The sequence below is a fragment of the Astatotilapia calliptera genome, chromosome 1 (genome assembly GCF_964374335.1).
Source record: "Astatotilapia calliptera chromosome 1, fAstCal68.1, whole genome shotgun sequence".
Lineage (NCBI taxonomy): Eukaryota > Metazoa > Chordata > Actinopteri > Cichliformes > Cichlidae > Astatotilapia > Astatotilapia calliptera.
Genome location: NC_137422.1, coordinates 21159552 through 21182256, shown reverse-complemented (window position 1 = coordinate 21182256; position 22705 = coordinate 21159552). Strand labels below are relative to the sequence as shown.

Genomic DNA, 22705 nt, shown 5'->3' with positions numbered 1-22705 from the left:
AGCACTATGAGTACAAGAGAAGTGTATAGTTACATTATACTTGTTTGTGTTTACACGGATCTTTTAAAAAATATGCTGACTGTGGTTCAAAGTGTGCAAATTCAAATTTTGTTTGAAATTTTGGGGGCAATGTGTGAAACAGATTCAGCTGATTATTTAAATATATATGCAGAAATGAGCTATCGTATGAACAACTACATCAACGTTCTTTTGTCGCTGCATTGTGAGTCCATCATGAGACAAATGAAGACAGCTTGGAGGGAATCGGCTGCGAGGCTGAAGTGCTTCTGTCCCAGACAGCTAAACCGGTGTGAACTACTTCCCGTTCCTCTCAGTGTCGCCGCTTTTCTCCCCTTTTTCTCCCTCTGGACTTCTGCTGTCCTCCAAGTGCACACATAACTGGCTTGTTCCTTTCATTTGGATTTGACCCCTGCTTACTTTACTTCCGATTGGGCTTCATTAAATGTCTTTCTGGCTCTTTCAGGGCCTTCCTTCTCTCGCTCTCTCTCTCGCTTTCCACTAAGTGGGAGAACTGTAACAAAAGGAAAGCCTCCAATGTGCAATTCTCAGTGGAAGGGGCTGACCCTAACTTTAGGGAGAAAAAGAACCTGAGGATAATAGCAAATGAAGCCAAGGGCTGCGTTAATGGGCAGACACGGCACAGCGAGTTCCTTGTGCTGCCTTAACTGACAGACATGTATATTAATACTCAGCACTTTTTTTTTTTATTGAAGTCAAAGAAATATGAATATTCATCCTCATTTATATTTCAAGGCATTTCCATTCCTGTGGGGGACTTGGTAGGTTTTGACCAATTTCCATCCCCATTACGAAAATGACAGCTCTCACTCTTGGGCTCTGACAGAGGTCTGCCCAATGCACAGGAGGTCCGACGAGGAGGGAGCCCGCGCTCATTCCCAGCTGTCCACAAACACTCATTAACAGAGGAAAATATCCAACGGAATCTCTGTGAGAATTTTTAATCACACAAAGGCCCTGCTAATTAGGCAGCTGATGGGGCATGGAGAGCACAAGGACGAATTCTTTAAACAAAGGACTAGAAACTTTAGGAGCCTTAATTACTTGGGCAAAGAGTTCATTCCAGAATGGCAGAGCACATCATTCCACTAATGAGACCAAGTGGCAGCACATATTAGTGAGAAATAATGTGGAAAGTTCAATTATATTGTGCTTTTGGAGCCTTTTCCCTCTTTCCCTTCCTGCTATTATGCACACATATAAGACAAAGCCCGGGCCAGCGGAGGAAGGAGGCAGGGGTGGAGGACACGTAATCACTGGCACCAGCACACCGTTCCTCACGTGTATCTTGGCAGGCTTGATCATCTTAATTGCCCATTAGAATGTTCTCCTGTTTGAAAATGAATATCATTATGGCACCCAGCTCTGGCCTTTGCTGGATAAAAGACTTGCTGCAGTTTTGCCATTAAGTACCACATGTGTCTTGAATTCCAACCACACAATTGACTATCAATTTGCAGTAACCAAAACCTTTAGAAATATTATGAATTAAAAGGGTGCCGGTAGAGTTAATTAGCAGGATGTAAGTAACTCCTTTTTTCTTGCTACATGGACAAATAATCTTAAAAGAACATGTTGTATGCGGCCCTTTTGTTGTTGCCAATTCTGTTGTTACTGTGTCTTTAGGGAGAAGCGTCTCAGTGTGTTGCCTTTTACTACAAGTCTGCTTTTGCTGAGATTTAAACAGTGGTGTCTTTTGTTGAAACCATTCTGCTTTTTTGCAGAAAAAAAAAGTTTTCAGCATTAGGATCGCCGTTGTGAAGCGTTTGAACAAAAAACAAAACAAAACATTAGCCATAATCTCCAGGTTTGTTTCACAAAATATAAGTGTAAATAATTGTGAATGGCAATCAAATACTGTGGAAGTAAAGTAAAAGGGTAATATATGCACATTCCCACCTGTGTAAAAGATTGTATTAAAAATTCTAATGCCCACATCAGGAGGTGCCTACATACCAATTACAGCAAGCAGGAAGCAAATTTCCCGTGAAATAAAACTGCTAATGGGAAACAGGCAGCATTGCTTATTGCCCACTAAGCTGGAACAAGAAAAAGAGGCATGCAGAGGAGAATGTCCACAACTGTCCTGGTTTTACCCACTCTGCAGCCAAATACATCAAATGGGATAACGGAAATAGGACGATTAAATGCGTTTGCCCCGTCAAGATGATGTCACGCGTTCTTCTATATTCAGCAAAGGCTCTAAACTCATGGCTTAATTGTTGATGCTTTATGATGTGATCTGGTTATAATTTCATTCATCACTGAAAACAATCTGTTGGCACAAAGCTCACACATTTAACACAGACAGGGAGATGGCAAATAAACCAAGATCTTGTGCCCCAATTAGATCCATGATTGTGACACAAAACTATAAAGCATCATCTCCCCCCCCCCCTCCCGGATGGGATTACGAGGGAAAAATAATACCAACCAAGGAAGGTGTACTGGCCTCACAGCAAGAAGGTCCTGGGTTCAAATTTAGCAGTGAGAGGGCTTTTCTGTTTGGAGTTTGTGTGGGTTCCCTCCAGGTACTTTAGCTTCCTCCCACAGTCCAAATACATATGTGTTAGGTTAATTCCAAGTGAGGTGAGGTTAGGTTAATGTGTGGTGGCAATTCTGAACTGGACGTAGGTGTAAATGTCAGTGTGAATGTTTGTTTGCGTTAGCCCTGGTTAGACTAGTGACCCTAAACTAGGGGGTTGTTATAAGCTGTTTGGAAATTGGATGGAAGGATGGATGGGGTTACAGAGGTCAGACACAAGAGGGATCCAGCAGAGTTCACTTACCAGAGGAGCCTCACTTGTAAGAATGTAATGATCTGTTGTTAGTCTGGACACACCAAGGACCGACTGCACAGCGCTTCTTTTCTCAGTTTAGGTGAAAAACTGTGCATAGTTCATACATCTCTCCCTTGTAGGACCTGCCACAGTGTCTTGTATTCAGAAAGTCACATGTGGAGAGGACAGCACAACGCTCAGGCACTTTGGGTTTATGGCTTGCAGTGCTGAATACGGACTTTCAGCAATTGCTTTTTCCATCACCCATGAGAAAGAAAAAGTCAATAATTTTTTAGCCTGCATATCTGTCTTGTCATGCACTGACTGAGTGACATCATTTGCAAATATTAAATATCAATGAGCAGCAGCACAAAATCTCCTATCTCTTACATTATATACAGCGTTGTTTTTGCTGTATGGGATCTGAAGAAACTTTTTAGTTCACTGAAAAAGTTCTTGGGAATCCACAGACTGTAAATAAAAGATGGATGAAGTAATTTGATCTGCTTTTTCGGGGGTTTGAGTTTTTAATTTAGTCCAGCTTCTCAAACTTTTTTTCTGGCATGCCTCAGTCCAGAAGCTGAGAAAGTTCAGTCCACACACTGTGCAGTTTCTTTTTTAAATCAATCATTAACAATAAAAAAAAGGGTTGACGGATGGAATTTTACTTTGAGGTCTGTTCACTGTTTGTATTTATTTAAGATAGCTTTACTATATATATTTCACCATGTTATCTTCACCCTACCTGCAGTTGTTATGTAATATTAGTAGAGAGTTTTACACAACCAAGTATCTTAGATTTACAGTAATGCAACACAGTGTCTTTAAATGATTGACCCACTCTAAAAACAATCAACTGAGTTGTTTGAGTAACTGTTTCAAACTCAAACAAGCATTTTCACAACTATTTTCACAGATCACGCTGTTCAGAAACTGATTTTGATATTTGAAATTGGTCACGTGCTCCTTTAAACTATAAGCATAGAATCACACGAGCCCCTCTGAAAACTCACAGTAACATTTGTGTGATAAACCCCGAACCGCACAATTCTGCAGTCTTCTCCGGTAGCTGTGTGGATTAAATGCACACGAGCTGCATTCACAGTGAAGTCCTATTATAAAAGAAATGTGGAAATCAAGAGAATGTTGGCTGTGTGCTTCCTCCTGTCTGCAGAAAGTCAAACCCAGAGAGAATAGTTTGACCAGAGAAGACCCACCAGTGAGGGAACCTATTGATTTTTTTTTCTCCCCATCCCTCTGCCAGGGTTGTTTGTTTCTTTTTGCCCATTGCCCCTGTTTTATTTACAGGGAGGTGGATCAATAGAGACACTTCCTCACTTGCCTGTTTTCAGCTTTATGAAAACATATCTTTTAGACTTTTAAGCGCATTGGTAGATCTACATCATTTCTCCAGTAGTTCAAAAATTTCATTTCAATTGATTGACAAGTGTAATTGTATAAGAAGACGGCTTAAAGAATAAAAAGAAATGCTGCAGCATTGAGATGAAGTCTGCATACATATTTGTTTAGCTCTCTTCTGAGCCACCATGAAATGGAGAAAAAAACATATCCTGTATAATGTTCTTTGCAGCCACCGTTTCATAAGTGGTTTGATTTTTTAATTTCAGAAAGTCGTAACAATTAGAAAACCTTGTAGAAAAGATTGATTGAGACCATTATTTCTCTGGCTAATGGCAGCAAATATAAATGAAACATCCTGCTTTCTTCTAAAGCAACAACGAAGTAATTATGATGGGTTAAAATCAGACTCACCAAACAGCATTAGTCATTATGTCAACATCATGTTCCGAAATATGGGTTCAGACATTATAAATTGTCTTTTGAGCTCGGGGTTGATGAATAGGTCAACAAAATATAGGTTTTCAGTTGACAAGCAGCATCATAATAATCAACGTGTTCTCATCCCAGGGCGTCAAATTCTTCACATAAATGCTGTTTCGTCTGAGGCTGCTGTCGTCAAGAGATTTACTCACGAGGTGCCCTTTGGCATCAATGTCTCGCCACACAGCTTAGTAGTTTTGAATGCTGACCATTAACAGTTCTGTTAGAAAGTCCAACTACGTCGATATAAGGAGGCAAGGAGGTTGGCAAGGCATAAATTACATGCTTGTTTCCAGTTTGGTTATGTCTTATGTCTTTTATTGTGTGGATGCTTTAAGCATCCACACTATTGAGTTCCTCTTGGGACTTCCGTACACTTTTTGGCACTTAACTACTTCCACAATTTTCAGCCGATTTTCACCGTTCAAATTTTAAAATATTCTGCTATTTCTGCTAATTCCTGCTATGTCTTTTGGTATTTTTCACTATTATACTTTTTAAAATATTAAGCTTAATTTGTCCCATTGAAATGAATGGGAAACTTCTGCAATTCTGCTAAAATTTGCTTGTTTCTGAAACTTAACTACTTCCTCATATTTTCACGTAGAACAACCATTCAAACTTTAAAATGTTCTCAAATTATTGGGCTATTCAGGTATGATTCAGCTTTTTCAAATCTTTTACCGTTTTACCTTTATGCCTCTTAAAGTTTTGAGTTGCAAAATTGTGATTTTTCACAAAATACATGCGTTGTTATGGTTGCTATGCACTTGGCTTCCAGTGTGCCACTGAAGGTTTTGCAGTCTTCTCTTCATGTCCGAACAACTTCTTGCTACTTGCTCAATCTTCACTCAACTTCCACAAATTATACATCAAAACGTAGGTATTTTTGCTGGGTTTCCGAAAATGTCACTATCATTGTTGTGGGATTTATAGAATTTTGGCAAATCTCCTCAGACCAACACAAAGTCGCAAAACTCTCCATAGAAAGTCAATGGAGAGCTTGTTCAAAATCACCGCTTGATTTCTGTAATGAGAGGCATATTCGAATCGTCATATCTCCTTAACGAAGCAAAGTTAAGACATAAGGCTTGTCCCAGTATATCTTCAGACACTCCTGACGCTCACAATTCAAGAATTATTTTCTCACCTATTACCGTTCTGAAATGAGTTAGACTTGTTTGAGGGTAGGAAATTCGTCCTTCGCTCAGATTTCTTCAGATTTCAAACTCTGGAAATGAACCACTTTTTTCTCTCGTCATATCTTTTTAATGGATTTCCACAGAGACCTGAAAATTTCCATGATTGTTCACCAAAGCCTGCTGTCTCTTACGGTGAAAGAATGATATTGATACTCCAAATAGATTTAGAGTTAGAAAGCGTTGTTTGAGGGCAAGTCAAGGCAGTTTTTGCTTTGCTCTACTCAGTTATGGTGCATTAGAAGTCCATTATCTTTAATAATTCATATTTTAATGATAAATTGTCAACACTTGAAGATTCCCCCATCTCTTCTGAACAAAACGGTGTAAGAATGACCGTTCTAGCCCCTACGGTTAGGAAATTATGGTCATTTGTTTGAGGGGAGTCGTCATTATGAGAAATAGATTGCAAAAATCCTGTGTCTCTCTGTGCTGCGTGCACCTGTTTTGGCGGGAAAAAGTGCACAGGCTCTCTGATTGGTGGATTCAAATTCAGCAGCTCCAAGGCTGCTTGACTGAGCTAGAAACTTACTTCTCTGTGTGTGTGTGTGTGTGTGTGTGTGTGTGTGTAAGAGAGAGAGAGAGAGAGAGAGAGAGAGAAGAAGCCTTTTTATGGGATGATCTCATTGTAAGATTCAAATTCAATATATTTAGACTGGTTGACTGAATTGGATCTTGTGTGTGTCTCTCTCTGTGCATGTGTGTTTCCATATGTGTCCATATTTGTGATTGTGTGGCTGTTATATTTTTTTTTGCCAATTTTTTTCATTTAACAAGTATATTTGAGGGACCCTTAGCATGTTCAGCATTTTTTCAGCTGTCCATTTTGCTTTTCCAATTTTTCTGTTTAAGTTATTACTATTGTGCTAAATCATACTATTTCTGCTATTTTATAAGATTTGTGCTAAATATAGTATTTCTGTCAAATTATAGTATTTGTGCTAAAACATAGTATTGATTTAAAATTACAATATTCATAGTTCATCACAGTGTCTCTGGTAAATCACAGTATTTCTGCTCTGTTGTACTATTTTTCTAAATCATAGTGTTTCTGTAATGCTTAAGTATTTTTGGCTAAATATATTCTTTCTGTTATCTTATACTATTTCTCCTAAATTCTTGTATTTTTGAGAAGTTATCATGTTTCTGGTAAGTTACAATATTTCTGCTAAGTTCTGCTATGCTATTGTATTTCTGCCAAGTATTATGTTTCCTCTAAGATATTGCAGTTCTGCTAAGTTATTCCATTTTAGCAAAGTTCCTTTGCTTCTGCAAAGTTTTTACAATTTCTGCAACTTTTCAGCTTTTTCAGCTAGTTTTTGCATACAGCTTCAGCTTTAAAGCATCCACACTGCATTTTCGCAGGAAATGCAAATCTTTCTAGTTTTATTTGCTTTCTTTTCATTCTCTAATTTTAAGGGACCAAACCTCTTTGGTTAGGTTTAGGTAATGATCATGCTTTTTTGTTAAATAGTCATTTATATTGATTCTCCACACTGTAAACATTAGCCATTTCCAAAGACTCCCTCAGTTCCCAAAAAGGAAGACCGAGGCTCCACTTGGAGTTAAAAACAGTCCAAATTCTTTAAATTTGAATAAAATGATCAGTGTGGCTGTTCTACCTGCTGTTATAATAAAGTACAGAAAAAAGTTAGCTTGCTAGCTTCCATCTAAAGATGATATACCATATTCTACCATTAGAGGGTTCTGCAATTGGAGGGTTGGTGGATTTGTGCTGGCTGACATACACTGCGCAACGTTTAAAGGAACACCTTTTTAATCAGAGTATAGTATATGTTGCTGTTGGTGCACTAGAAGGGCAACAATAAGACAACCATCAACATGAACTATTTTAGAGGTGGAGCCCTTTTCTGACTGCTTTTTTTTTTTTTTAGTAATTTTATATTTGGCTAGGGTCACTGTCACTTGTGGCAGCATGGGGCAATACACAAACCTCCAGGTGTCAGAAGGTTTGTGTGTCTCCAAGCACAGGAGAGCTAAGCAGGACCGTAGAACCCTTAACCCTAAACAGGACCCTAACCCATTAGCAGGAGGACAAGGGTGAGCACCGCCAGAGGCCTAAAAGGCCTAAAAGTAGGCCACTGGTATGAATGTCTCTGATCAAACAGACTTCACAAGGGTGACCTGAGGGCCCAGTGTCCTCTAGTGGGCCTTGTACTCACTGACTTGCACCATGTAGCTCAGTTGGCATTTGCCATAGAATACCTGAATATTCAGGTCCACCACTATTGCCTTGTGTCTTTCACAGATAACAGCAGGTTCATCCTGAGCATCTGTGATAGACGGAAAAGGGTCTGGAGAAGCTGTGGACAACATTATGTTGTCTGTAACATTGTTTAGCACAACCGGTTTGGTGGTGGGTCATCAATGGTGCGGCATATCCATGAAGGGAGGCACAAACCTCTACAGGCTAGCCAGCGGCACCCTGGTTGCTATTAGGTATGACCTTGATCCAACAGAGCACCTCTGGGACTTTGTGTTTCAGTTCATCCTAAGGCACCAGGTTGCACCTCAGACTGTTCAAGAGCTCAGTAATGTCCCGGGAGGACATCCACCAGGACAGCAGTTGTCTCATTAGGAATATGCCCCAATGCTATGAGGCATGCATACAAGCACGTGGGGGCCATACAAACTACTGAGTACCATTGTTAGTTGCTGCAGTGAAATTTTGTCAAAATGGAATTGTCTGCTGCATCATTTTTCCCACTTTGATTTTCCAGGCATCTTTGAATTTAGCCTTGTGTAGGATGATTAATCTAATTTCCATGAAAAGATGTGGCATCCTTTCATTCTTAACACATTACCCAGTCGATATCAGTATAGAAATCCAGCATGACCTTTTCCCCTATTGAGATCTGATGTGTTTTTAAACTGTTCCTTTAATTTTTGTTACTATTTTTAACCTTGGGTCTTCAAAACTTAGCTTAAAGACGTGACATGAACAGAGCTAATAAAAGACAAAAGGATACCACATTTCTTTGTAATGCCAGGTTTCCTACAAAATAGCAGCATTTAATCCACTACATGTAAAAACCAGCTATAATAACCAACTGGTTTTTAGAAGGGAAGTCGAATCATGAGTGATGATTTCTTGCAGATGTGATGGTAAAATAAGTAGCAGAGTACAGGACAAATCTGGCCTTCACTTGAACATTTACAAGCTGAACAACCCACCCCATTTCGTATGTCTCTAAAGTCCTGGGAGAACTGTCATTTGTATTTCTGGCTCTCCTCTCCCACCTCCTGTTGACTGGCAGGCTGTTCCTGCCCTGACGCACAATGCTTACACACTCATTTTGGTGCAGAGGGTGCTACACATTGAATTAAAAGAGTTCTGATTGATAAGGTAGTTGAAGGCAAATCTGCTCCCACTAATTGTCTTTCAAATGCCCTCATTAATCAAAGCGGAGCCAGCGTGGTGACGGGCGGTCCTGTCAGCCGCTCTGCTACAGGCTCTCCTCTGGCCGCTCACCTCCCAGCATGATGCCTGCTTCCCCTCTGTCAGGCGCCACTGTCCGAGGACTACTGGAGCACAGGCCATCCGTCCGTCCGCTGCACACCTGCCTTCTGCCAGACAGGATCTGACCGCCCCCTGCCACTAGGACAGCCCCAGAGACCAATTTAGCAGCCACTTAATGATTCATGACTTCAAGTGGTGGAAATGAGGGCAGCATATGATAACAGGAATAAACACATTTAATTAGCTCCTCATATACATTATTTATTTATTTACCTGCACTCTGATTAATTTATATATTTTGTGTTGCAGGGGTTTTTTGGTATTCACAGCATCTGGCAGACAGCCTTTGTTGTGTGGTTGAGAGAGTGCTTTCTCCTTCTCATCTTTGTGTGCGTGTGTGTCTGTGTGTGCACGCACAAGCGGGTTGGGGGCTAGCAGTGTACCTCCTCCTTATCGGGTACCACCTCTTTATCGGGGGACCTTTTGCTTGGGTGGGGTATCAGCAGGGATTTGGCAAGCCCCCCACAATGAAACGAAACGAAATATTAGACTTTAAAATATACAGTTCCCCATGCTCTAAGTAGCCTTGTTTGTGGATTTCCTGACAGGTAGTTACTCCCCCAGTTTTCTTTGAGCATAGGGCATACATTTTCATGGAGGCACTAATCAAAGCGGTGCTGTGGCAAACAGCACAGCCACAGTAGGCCCAATCAAAGCCGCATACCTGGCACTCTTCCATAAGGTGCTGGGAACGCTGATGACAACTCTTACCCTAGCATCTGCCATCGCATCCATCACAGGTTGACTTCTTTCACTCTCGCTCTCACTCATAGACTCATGAGCACAGGCTGCTCTGTGAGCTCTCACTCGACAGTCGCAACTTGTTTGTGAACACGTTCCTTGAGAAAGTTATATCATTGGGTTTAAAGCACTAAATGAGACTGTCAAAATTGCCTAGCGATATTATAGTGAGGTGTCAGATTTACGTGTCAAATACTCAGTAATTGTCATTTCTCCCGGAATCTCTCAGATTTGCGCTAAGACTGCGCTGAGAGGTAACGGGGAGGAAGAGGTGCGTATAAGCAAAGAGAGAAAAGGCTTTAGACACTGTCACTGATATTCTCTTAATTAGCTGTTGCTGCGAAAAATAAACTCCAATTGTGCACATGGCACCAAATTAAAATGTCTGGTGTATAACAAGCAGAGAAACACAATGTGGGAGTGACCTCGAGTATTGTGTCCCTAAGGCCTGCTTTATTTGTCACTTTTGTGGAAGGAAATCACTGAGAGAAGAGGGAGATGAGGGAGGTGAGAGGGGGCCTACGTCCAAAGTAGCAGACACAGGGATTCCCACCGCCCGCTCTCCTCCTCTTCTCTTTTTTCCGTCTCTGTGTCCGCCCTCTAATCCCCGGCCGTTGAAGACCTCCAGACGTCCTCCTCACATAATGACACAGCTATCAAACCCAATTGCTGTGGCTCAGACCCAAGGCAGTGCATTAAACCCCTTAGAGTCTGATTGCTTCTCCAGAGTCAAGTGGTTGCGTCCTCCCTGTCATTTCCTAGGCCACCGCCATCACTGCGCCGGCTGCTTAGAGCTGCTGAGACTAGAGCCCTCACACAGGCCTGGCTGACCCACTTACTCAGACACACTGACCTCATAAATGCAACGAGACAAGGGCCTGCACAAAAACACACAGAGGAGTTGTGATTGCATAATAAGCTGCCAGGATTATTTTGAAGATTAATACTTACTTCTGGAGAAATGAGCTGGGATGTTTTGTAATATTCAGTGAACTGTGTGAGCAAGGAAGCAAAGTTAAAAATGTATTGATTGTACTTTAAAAGCGAGTCCTCATTAAAGGTTTAGTAAAGTTAACAGTAAAGTTATAGACTACGTATAATAAAGTTATAAGTAAGTGTTCTGTTCTGTCATTTAAATAAAAGTACTCCTAACAGTAAACATATGCTTTTTACGCTGATAAGAATTACCCACTCGTATTTTTATATTCAACAGTTATGCTCTGTAATTCGAAGCCGCCTTTTGAGGAGAGCATTTAACTATCTTACAAACTTTTAGTTTAAAGTTTACATTTTGAGAGTGAAATGGCTAATTCATTAATACAATATTATGATGATGATGTATTAGTTCTGATAATTGACTACACTAAAATACAAACATCACCACATCACAAAAAGTCAATGCAAAAAAGTTATTGTGCTTCACAAATAGCATGTATACAACTTCAATGACTATTATTATCTATAATAGACTTGATGAGCATTATGAACAAAAGTCACGGATGCCCCTCCGGTGGTCCTCCTTGGGCTCTCGCACTCTGGGGCCTCTGGATGTCTGGAGGCTGGATCTCCTCCATGCCTGCTTCATGCCCTGGGGGACAGGGCTATGTCTCTCTACAACCTCTAGCAGACCATTACATGGGGAAACCTTTTGAATACAAGCGCGCTGATCCACACAGGTGTGACACGGGTGTTCACCGTTCATAGACATAAACTACACCTTTATTGGCTGCTATTTCCAAGCACATTGTGCACTGTCGGTCCTGCTTGCTACACAACAACATTCGATATTTAGTATTCACTGCTGTTTACACTTAGCTAGATTAACGTGATGGTGTTGTGTTTAGTATGTTGCTCTGTTTTCTTTGCTTGTTTTCTCTTCTTTTTCTCTCAACAGGTGATCCAGAAGATTTTTTTTCTCTTTCTCTTTTTAAGTGCCCTTTCTCACTGTCCCTCAAACACCTAAACATTATACTTATGGGAGTTGCTCAGCCATAGAAACCCATGCCATGAAGCTCCCAGCACACAGTTTTCAAGCTGATGTTAACGCTAGAGGAGGTTTGGAGCTCTGTTGTTATTGAATCAGCAGACTCGGTGATTTTTAAGCACAATGTGCCGCAACACTCTGTGACCCTGCTCTGTAACATTTTGTGATCTGCCACTGTGGTTTCTAAATGCTTCCACTTTGCAGGAATAGAACTTACAGTGAATGGCGGAATTTCTAGAAGGGAAGAAATTTCACAGACAGTGCTATCCTGCTATAACACCGTGCTCAAATTCAGTGAGCTTTTTAGAACGACCCATTTCCCCCCACAAATGTTTGTAAAGGCAGACTGCATGGCTGGGTGCGTGATTCTTTTTCACTTGGAGAAGCCCGATTTGGTTTTCCATATAGTCTATGTGAACTTCACCTAAGGTTAAAATCATTTAAAAGGCTACTTTTTCCTGGTTCTGGTTACAGTATCAGTGTCCCTTCTTGTTCCACATTGTTGCACAGTGATTGTTGACATATACTTCCATAAAATACTTGAATTAAGCAGATTTGTGTTTGAAACATGCTGTCTGAGTGCACCGGGAAAAAGAAATCTTTGAATTCACCTGAAGACTTTTAGCAGTCAATCATAGACAGAAATTGCACAGTAACATGCACTGTAAATGGCACACAATGGGAATCTTGGTGAAATGCATGCCAACATAAAACTAAAATGTCAGATAGACTGTTAACAGAGAACAAACATCACACATTTAAAAACTGATTCATGCAACATTCAAGAGATTTCATTCTTCTTGACATAACAATTACTTGCTCAGAATGACATTTTTTAAACAGCAAAAATCTGATTATAAAATACACAGCCTATTTTTTTTTTTTTTTACAGAGTTACAGGAAGGTGTTGGACTGTATTTCAAAACAACATGTTTTTCATGTTATGCATGATTAAGTGCTCAGCGCGGTGGACCTACACTACAATAATGATTTCGTGAGGGTGCCGTCACCAAACATTGCTGTAGGGATATTCGTACAGTGCAAATGGCAACATGTCGTCCATGTTGCCTGCACACCCCGTTGCACTGGAGGGGAAAAAACTAATGGGAATGAAAGAGCAAATATCTGCGAGTGTTTGTTTGTCAGTGTGTGTGTGTGTTCCTGTAAGAAGGTGTGTACGTGCACATGAGCGCTGTATGTGTGCGTGTCCCTGTGCTGGTGCGTAAGATGGAGTGCAGTGTCGGAGTTTGGGCAGAAGGTGAATAACTACAGTGCTTACAGTGTAATCATGGTTCCTGTCAGCCCTGCTGCAGGAGAGGAGGGGGCGACCAGCAGACTGAGCTCCTTGGTGATGAAGTACAGGCACCGAGGAGCGCTCTACACCTGGATATTTATTAACACAGGCCTGACAGTAATGAGGCCTGAACAGGTGGGCTGGGACACACATATCAGAGTGAGGAGCATCCGCCAGGAGGCAGAGGGGGAGATGGTGAAGACGAGTGGGAGAAGTTCACCCTGCAGAAACACAGCACTATCGAGAGCTGAGGTTGCACACCCACTCGTACCAGCAGTACATACACATCTGACGAAAAAAAAAAAATAGCAAGCAAAAACAACAGCTAAATGGTTGTTTTTCTTCAACACTGTGCATGTTACACTTGTGGAAGACTGTGTATTATGTTTGAATTTAATAAACCGCCATTGGTTTAAGGTCGAAGAAACAAGCTAGGCTGGTCAATTGGTGTAGACGTTGCTTATTTTCGTGCCCCCTTTTGTCGTGTTAGCAAACATACAAATAACTGCAGGAAAACTGCGAATAAAAAGGAAATGATGACACAGTGAGAGGTGTAATTTGCAGGCCAGCAGCAGTGTATGAATACCTGGAACAGTCACACTTGGCTTCTTACTCTTTCATTTGACAGGAACACACTACTGTTCCAGTTTTTGTTATTTACAGAAAGCATCACTTTAGTTTCAAAGAAATCACAGCAGAGTGACCTGATTAACTTTTTAGAAGATTAATGATATTTTCAAATCGTCTGCATTTCAGGAGAACAAATCAAATAAAAATTCAGAGCGCTATGAATAAAAAAAAGCCTGATTTCTCCCCGAAGCGCTGTTGGATACAGTCCAGAGGTCGACATTATGAGAAAATTATAATAAGTAGTTCTCTGTCCGAGCAGGGTGGACTTTACCAACCGAGATGCTGAGATTAGGAAAAATAGACAGATCACCAGTACTGAGGGACGTATTCCAGACCTCATTAGGGTTAAGGACAGAGTCATAGTTAGGTTAAAGGTATGGGAGTAGGTAAAGTGTAGAAAGAGCATGTAGTGATTACAGCTGTACATCCTGTGTGTTTGTGTGTCTGTGTTCACCTTGTGCCGGCTTTCTGTACTCCAGTTGTCTTATTAAGACCCTGAGTGAGGCTAATCAGTGCTGTCATCTGATGCTGAACAGATGCGCGGAACAAAGAAGAGGAGGAGACCACTGCAGGCCTAAGGTGCATCTGCGGGGGAGGAGAGAAAGCTCTGCTGCCTGAGCTGATGCTAGCTGATGGCACTCCCTGTCAAGTAAGGCTCTCAGAGACTAATAGGTGGAGAAAAGGTAGAGGGGGACTACGTCCAACATTTTATGTCAAATCCACCTTAATAATTCGTCATTGCCAGCTGTGACTGACACAAACTGTAGGTAAGACGGCTTCTCGCGCACACCCAAAATGGCACATGGGGAAATTCACTTAACTAACGCAGTCGACTCTGGATCCAGTCTGCAGCACTGTATGTAATTTGAATTTCTGGTATGTGAATAAAGAGAGAAAGTTGCGCTTTTCGGAAGGGAACATTTGAAAATGATTAGGGGGAAAGGGCTGGAAGACGGTGCCACATGAACCTTCCCCTATTCTGTGTTGTTAAATCTCACTTTGACTATCACTTTTGTCTCTTACTTCCAGCCCCCCTGCTTCACGTGTGTCTTTTTCAAACGGTCTCCGCTCTGTGTGCCAGCCGTGGTCAGAGAATAGGGAACTCGGCAAGGACTGCAGACAGATTTTAAAACCAGAGCAGCGACTATTAACTCTCCAGCCTCCCTGCTGAGTCTGCTGGGAGCTTGCACTCATTTCCTATGCAGACACTCCTAACAGATGACCTTGGTCTTATCAGGACAGGTCTAGATCTTGCCAAAAGTTGGAGGACACAATATTATTGAACCAAAAGAAACAAATATCATTGTTCATCTATTATTGCGTGCAACTTTAGCTCCAGTGAGCCACACTGAGTTGTGGCTGTGAGCCACAGGCCACTGATCTCTGCCACCTAATCAGCTCGAACAACTTTTAGATAAGTCCTAATTCCAAAATGTTTGATACCACAGTATTTGGTTAATCTACATAGATGTGTATCTAAAACTGACCTAAGCCTCTTCTGGATGTGCACGATCTGGAAGAAAATCCACTACAAGTGTAATTGGAAAGGCATGCACTCTGCACAAATTCAAATGAATTCCATACATGTCCTGCTTTACACATCAGTAACAAAAGGCTTTCCCCGTTTAGCACATTCCATTTTTAGGCCTCTAGTCAAACAAGTCACATAAGCATAGAATAGAGCTTTACTAGCCTATCCCCCACACTGCCCTGCAAGGAAGACAGATCTCCAATCTGAAGAGAACAAGCAGTTCCCTTTAAAGATCCTGTTTCTGGGACTAATCTGGTAAACTCCCATAAATGCTCCTCAGCACCCCAGATGGAGGGAATTAGCAGCACCAGACAGTGCGGAGAGGCCTTTAAGCCCACGATATACCTCTGAGATTAATTAACTTCTAACTTTAGATATTATTATAGAATCTAAGGTTGCTACACAACCATGTCTTCAACTCCATTAGACAGTTTTGCGCCGCGGACCAGGCGGAGAGTCGAGGTGCTTAGCCAGGCACTGTCTTCCATAATGCATGTTGGCCTCATCCGTACTCTGACAGCACTTAAGAAGCCCACAGCCATTTGAGTGACAAAGATCTCATCTATTTTTCATTTTTGACTCTAACTGCGTGAGGGAAGATCTTATGTGCCATACAGTACGCGCTTGTGCGCGCGCACGTGTAAACGAGCGTGCGTGAGTGCAGGAACAATTAGAAATATGTTGTTGGACAACAGCCTTGGATTTACTCGCAAATTATCTAAACTCGGGAGCAAGCTGTGAGCGTCTGCGTGTGTATGAGTCACAGTTTTTAATGAGTTCTTTTCATGCAGTCCTTCGCAGCTTCACTCGCTGGCGCTGCAGATTCACTCTTCTGCTCTTACAAATCACCGCGTTCGAGTGTATGTGCAGGGATAAAGCCTCCAACCGAAGCAAGATGAGGGATATGTAACGAGAAAGGAAGTATACCTTTAAGAGGAAGAAAACAGGCAATCTCCCACCAGTAAGAAATCTGTATCAAATTGTTTTGTGGAAATGACCCAGAGTGGACAGCTCAGACCTCCATCTCAGTGTGTCAGGAAGCTTAGATTGTCCCCATCGCGCCTTCTGCTCTCTCTGAAGTGAATTTTATTTGATGTGGTTTTAAATATATTAATACAACTGCTTAAATACACGAGCAATCAGCCAGGTAACATAAGGTCCATGATGTGCTCTATAATGAATTAATGTGAAGCAGATTCACTGAATTCGAAAAGCACTTTGCCTGATTGTAAGATGTTGGTCAAAGCTGTTGCATCACATAAAAGCTCAGATTTGGATTTTTTTTTTTTTTTTTTTGCACGCCAGTTTACGTCAAGAATCGTTTTGACAGCGCTTCTCCACACAGCGAGTTTCGGTTTCACAAAGAGGCAGGGCTAGATAATCCATTAACATAGCATTAGCCCAAACTTTTAAGCTTCTTCAGACAAGTCATCTCCAGCATTTGGCAGGCTCTGAGGTGGGCAGCTGCTTATTGCACATTAAGTGCTTTTAGAAACACGAGCAGAATATGTGGTGAGAGATGCATTAGGAGACAGACTGTCAAAGCCGTGCGCTCTCCCATGGATGCCACTTGTATTGATTTCTATAGCCTTTTAATTTAAGGGCACTTTCACTTAAGGCTGGAACAAATGTGAGAAAAGGCCGGCTGCATATTCAGCTGTTAATGCTACAATCATGTTCAATTAAATATGCATGAGGCCACACATTTGAAGATAGGTCCTTTAAATTGGCTCGCGTTTGGTTGTTATTATATAATTAGATCGGAAAAGAAAAGAAAAGCACAGCACGGTGTTAAAATTGTTTCTGATGATTAGCAAGCAGGAAAAGTCATGGATCAGTTTGTCAGAGAGCATGAATAAGACAGTGCAGGGACGATTAATCCCTCAGAGGCTCCTACTGACAGACCAAGCTCGTTCCCGGCTGCATGACCTTGCAGAACAGCCTTGAAAAGCACAGGTGAGCACTCTGCTGCTTGATAACTTTCCCTTGGCTGCATGTGCTAAGTGAAATTGCTGTTTTCAGCTGTGGAGATGTTAGGCTGCGGGTTGATGGCATGCAGAGAGAAAAGAGGGCGGGGTGCAAGGTAACTCTGTTGAGCAGGCTGAGGGCACCCGGTGTCAAGCTCATTAACCTCGGTAAAAGAAATGTTACAATGAAACAGACAATACGCGCGGCACCGGGTCACATGCTGAAGTGCTGCTCCTTGTAAAGCCTGAACTCTAACCAACTGACACAGCACCATCGGCATTTCATATATTAAAAGACCTTCTTCCTCTGAAGTGGTTGGATAGTTTTTGTGAGCAGGATGGGGAATTGTGTATGATACTGTAAGTAGATTTAAATATGCAAATGCAAAGGTGGCTCAAGCTGCGCTGATGTGAGGGATGAGCTCGCTGTGTGTCTTATGATGGAAGTCATTATACCGCTACCAGGGCTTCTCAGCATATCTTCATTTATAAAGCTTTGCATTCAGTCTTGTACAGTCCTAACCTGTTTAAACAAAGCCTTTGTCCCTGACAGACGCAATCAGAGTGATGAGTAAACACATACACTACGTCTATCTTGCCTATTAATCTGGGCACCCAGCTGTGAGCGGGGCTTTGCTGCCCTATCTCCTCTGGTCCACACAGTAGCCTGTTGGTATTGCTGCCCATGTTTAGATTTCATCAAGAGCTCAGGATTGTTTCAGTGCAACAAAAATCAGAGCACACTGGTGAATATATTGTGTGAAAATCTCCCTAGACAGCAACTCGTCAAGATTTTAGATCTTCAACTTCAAGATCTTTAATTTCTTTTACTTTAGTTAACTGAAATTGAACTACACTGTGTGATTGTTCGTCTCAGCAATAAACGTAATTAGGTGTACACATTTGTTCTCCTTGGGAATTAAAACACTTGGTGGCAGGGCTGTTGCATTGGATTGTATAAGACTGACATTTACTGTAATGTAAAAGATAGCTGTAGCTTAAAGTGCCTTAACCCTGCATTCTTTTTAATGACAATTAGAGGGCGACACTTGTGGTTGCAAAATAACTTGTAGTTCTATAGGCCAGCGGTCCCCAACACCCGGGCCACGGACCGAGTCGCTTGGTACCAGGGCGTGAGAGTTGAGGCTCGGGTGTGAAATTTATGGCTTTCAGGGTTTTTATCATTATTTTTTAACGTTTTCATTGTTAACTCGGTTTCCCTGGGTCTTTTCCCGTGTGTTATGAATAAATTATCTTTTTCTGGGTACTGGTACTGGTTTTATTTTGTTGTATTTATCCGTGGCACCTTAAAGGCCAGTCCGTGAAAATATTGTCGGGCATAAACTGAAAAAAGGTTTGTTTTTTGGGGTTTTTTTTCCCCAAAAAGGTTTGTTGACCACTTCTATAGACTGCCCTCTGCCCTACCTCTGCAAACAATTTCCTACTACTACACTGAAAAAAAAAGTTCTTTCAATTTACTTGATTTTATTGTGTACATCGGTCCCACATAATATGAATAAGTATGACTGACTTAATTTTCCACTTTCCCTCAAGTAATTAATGCTTGTCAGATCAAAGTATTTTATTTACATCAGATTACTTTAAAAAATCATGTTTGATGTACTAATATTAATCTATTATCATAATATCAATGTATTGCATAATGTCAATATATTTTAATGTTTAACACCAACTTATTTTTATTTGCCAGTGTTACGCAATGATATTATGTAATGTAAACACATTGCAATTATGTTCCTGCAACACAAATTATGGCTTTAAATCCTACTTAATTTTTTCAATTGAAATATTAACTGATTATTATTGACAAAAAAGGCAAAGACTGTGAGTGCTACTGAACAATTCACCTTTATTAAACTGTATCCATATAAACTTGTTAACACATTTTTAAAGATAGCCTGCAGAAATAACTAAAAGAAAAAGTTAGTTTGAGAATATATTTGCAAATATTTCACAAAAAACTGACCTCAGCAGCAAATAAAAGAAAGTGCTTATAGATGATCCTGTCATCTCTTACATATAACATTTGTATTAATTACACAATTGAAAATGTAAACTAAATTAAGACTACCTGAAAAAAAAGCAACACGCTTTTATGAATAAACAGATTTACCCAAATATAACTTGTGTGTTATTTGACAACAGTTTCAGCTTCTGTACATGTATTTACCTGTATAAGATTTCAACTAAGTTGAGCCTTAAATGACATTGTTACATAACTAATACCAAACACCTACATGAATTTTAATCTTCATTTTAAACATGTAAGCAGGACATTAAGGTTGACTTAGAACATATTGCTAAAAATCGTCAGTAAAAATTTCTTACAACATGATACCAAAAGGAAAAATTATCCTGCATTGCAGTCACACGAGGGGAAAGCAATAAAAACATAAGCAGTATAACGTTACTGAACACAAAATGAAAAACTGCAAAGAATTGCAGAAGTGCAGTCTTTGACTTCTCAATGAAACAGATGGTTTTTGAAAGCAAGAACTTTAGAGAGTTTAGCTCCATCCAGTTCCATGAAAACCTTCTGGAAAACGTCAAAGTTGTAGCGAAGGTCAGCAGGGTAGGCAAGGTTTAATGCATACATGAGTCCAAATAGCATTATCACAGCAAATGCTACATTATCCAAAGTCTTCGCCACCCTGATGCCTGCAAGGACAACTCTTCTTCATCTGCTGAAGCTTGCTCTTTAAGAAGATAAATTCAAACAGTGGTGTCTTCAACAGTCTCACTGATGGCACGTTCTTCCATGCCCTGTAAAAAAGAAGCCATGTTAGTCATTTCCAAGTAAATAATATGACACACTGTGGAAAGTCCAAAAAGAAAAAAAAAACCACAAGTACATACCACATACTCCTGGATAAGCATGCCAGGGTCTTCACCCATGTAGATACACACTCCCTTAACACACTCAGCATCAACATCTTCACACTGAAATGAAATGTATGTAATTAGCATCTTCATTCAGCTCTTGTCCTTCATTTAAGTTTTAATAGTGTACTTTACATGAATGTTTTTAAAGTAAAGGCACACAAATTAATAATAGGTTTACTGGCAATTAATAATAAGTTGACAAAGTGAAGGTTAAAAAAAACAAGCAGATGTAAAAATACAAAATGAGAGAATTTATCATGGGAAACATTTGAAATCTTCCACAATTATAAAATTTCATCCAAAGAGGATCGTGTTAAGTGAATGTTGAGGCTTTATCACTTACATTATCCATTTATGCCACAATTCTTTTCAGTATTAGTCCAAGCTCTCCTCTTCTGTTGACCAACTTCACCAGGTTGTCCAAGTGGAGATCCAGCTGAGCCAGGAACTTTGTTTGAGGGGGGATAGTGGCAATTCTCTTAAACTCAGCGTTGATCTGAAAACATGAGCACAGAGAAATGAGCTTCAAAGGTTTAATACCTGGAAGAAGGCCGCAATCACTCATGCTGAAGAAATGGGCTGTCAAATAACAACTGTGCCTTAACCATTTTAGGCTAATACCACAAGAACACCGTGTATGAGGCAAACCTTACCTCATGGAAATCAAATAGAGCAGGCCATCTTGCCATGAAAGCCTCCACCATTGGTGCATCACGAACAACTTCATGTCTTCTGTATGAAAAAGTCTTTTCCATCTTGAGTTTCACCAACTCTGTTACTCTTTTTTATGTCCATGTTGTGGGCTTTGACATGTCAATAGCTTTAAGAGTCCCCTTGTCTGCTACTTCTGAAACTGAGGTAAGGTTAAGAAACTCATTCCCAAACAAGGAATCCATAAACTGAAGTCTGAAACTGCCCTGAAGACAACACTGTCTCTTGACTTCAACGATGAGATCCTCAGTTGATTCAGGCGCTCCATTAGAGAGTGAGCCTTCGACAGGTTCCGTCAGCCAAAACAGTCTTTAGGACCATAGGACTCCCCATAGGACTCTGTAGGCATTCAGACATTCAGAAAGAATCATTTCAGTTTAGTTTTCATAAAGCTATCCATACCCAATACTCAAAGTTATAAAGATCAGACATAAAAAAGAAGAATTTATCTAATGAAATACATGCGACTGAACCTATTACACTTATATGAACACCTTTTATTTCTATATGCCTTTTTAAAGTCACAATGTGGACTGATCCAATCTCATAGTCAACCAATGGATAAGTATCAAGGAGTTCACAGAGTGAAGCGAGAGTGAATATTCTTGTGGATACTGGGCGGAGCTCAAAAGCTCTGTCGTGCTCTCTGTACCAGCCACCAAGCTCTCTGACAATGTAGAATATGCTGTGGTACAATGCAGATATGGGTTTTCAGTATTCTGGCAATCCACCTGCTGCCCTTTGGGCCAGTACCATTCCATTTCTATAAGTTATACTCTTTATGTCACACACTGTGCAAGGTTGACCTCTAGAATGTCAGGGAATATGTACCTAATGACTTAAGCTATCTCCTCTTTAAGCAAATCCACTAGAAAGGCCGATACAGCTGAGCTCTCTAATTCAGACTTGCCAAGAGATGGGGAGTTTAGATGGTAAGCTATCATCATCTGATGTTTTGACTTCTGTAATCATAAAGGTAAAAATTCCACCATCACAAAAAACATTAATTTTAATTGAAAAAAGGTATTCCAGTCCAGAAGAGCATCAATGGTTTCTTTAAAGTACCAATCTTTCCCTCATTTATACATAATGTTTTGAGAAGCAGCTCACATATGTTCTACACAAACTAGAAAAAAAGAGGGGGGGAAAGGGTCCTAATTTGTTTTGGGCCGATGTTGGAAAATTCACAATACATCACTTAATAAGACATAGTCTGTTGAACAAACTTATCTCCTTGTAGATATCTGCTGTATTATTTGGCCGTGACCAATAGAATAGTCAAGTAAGGGACACTTCACCTAAAACAATGACTAAATGGAAAAATGATTTGGCATTTATGGGCACAGGTTCTTAAACCCACGTCTAAGGTGGCAGGATCCTTATTATAACTTGAGTGCATGTCATCAGCAATAATTAAGGTATGGCACTGTGGCCCTCCCAGCTTCTGAAACTCTGACGGTTACAGCCAGACTAATTAGCCAATGTAGCCATAGCTAGCACGAGTAACACAAACACTATTGCTCTCTCAGTGACGTTTTAACT

General features: G+C 40.7%; 1 long non-coding RNA gene across 1 annotated transcript; it reads right to left on the bottom strand.

Moving 5' to 3' along the window:
* Window positions 1-19396: 19396 nt before the first annotated feature.
* LOC113022267 (uncharacterized) lies at window positions 19397-22353 on the bottom strand. The gene is made up of 3 exons (XR_013910129.1): window positions 21106-22353; window positions 20796-20948; window positions 19397-20509 (listed from the first exon to the last, which is right to left on the bottom strand). It is a non-coding gene; the product is annotated as an uncharacterized LOC113022267 (long non-coding RNA).
* Between the last annotated feature and the right edge of the window lie 352 nt (window positions 22354-22705).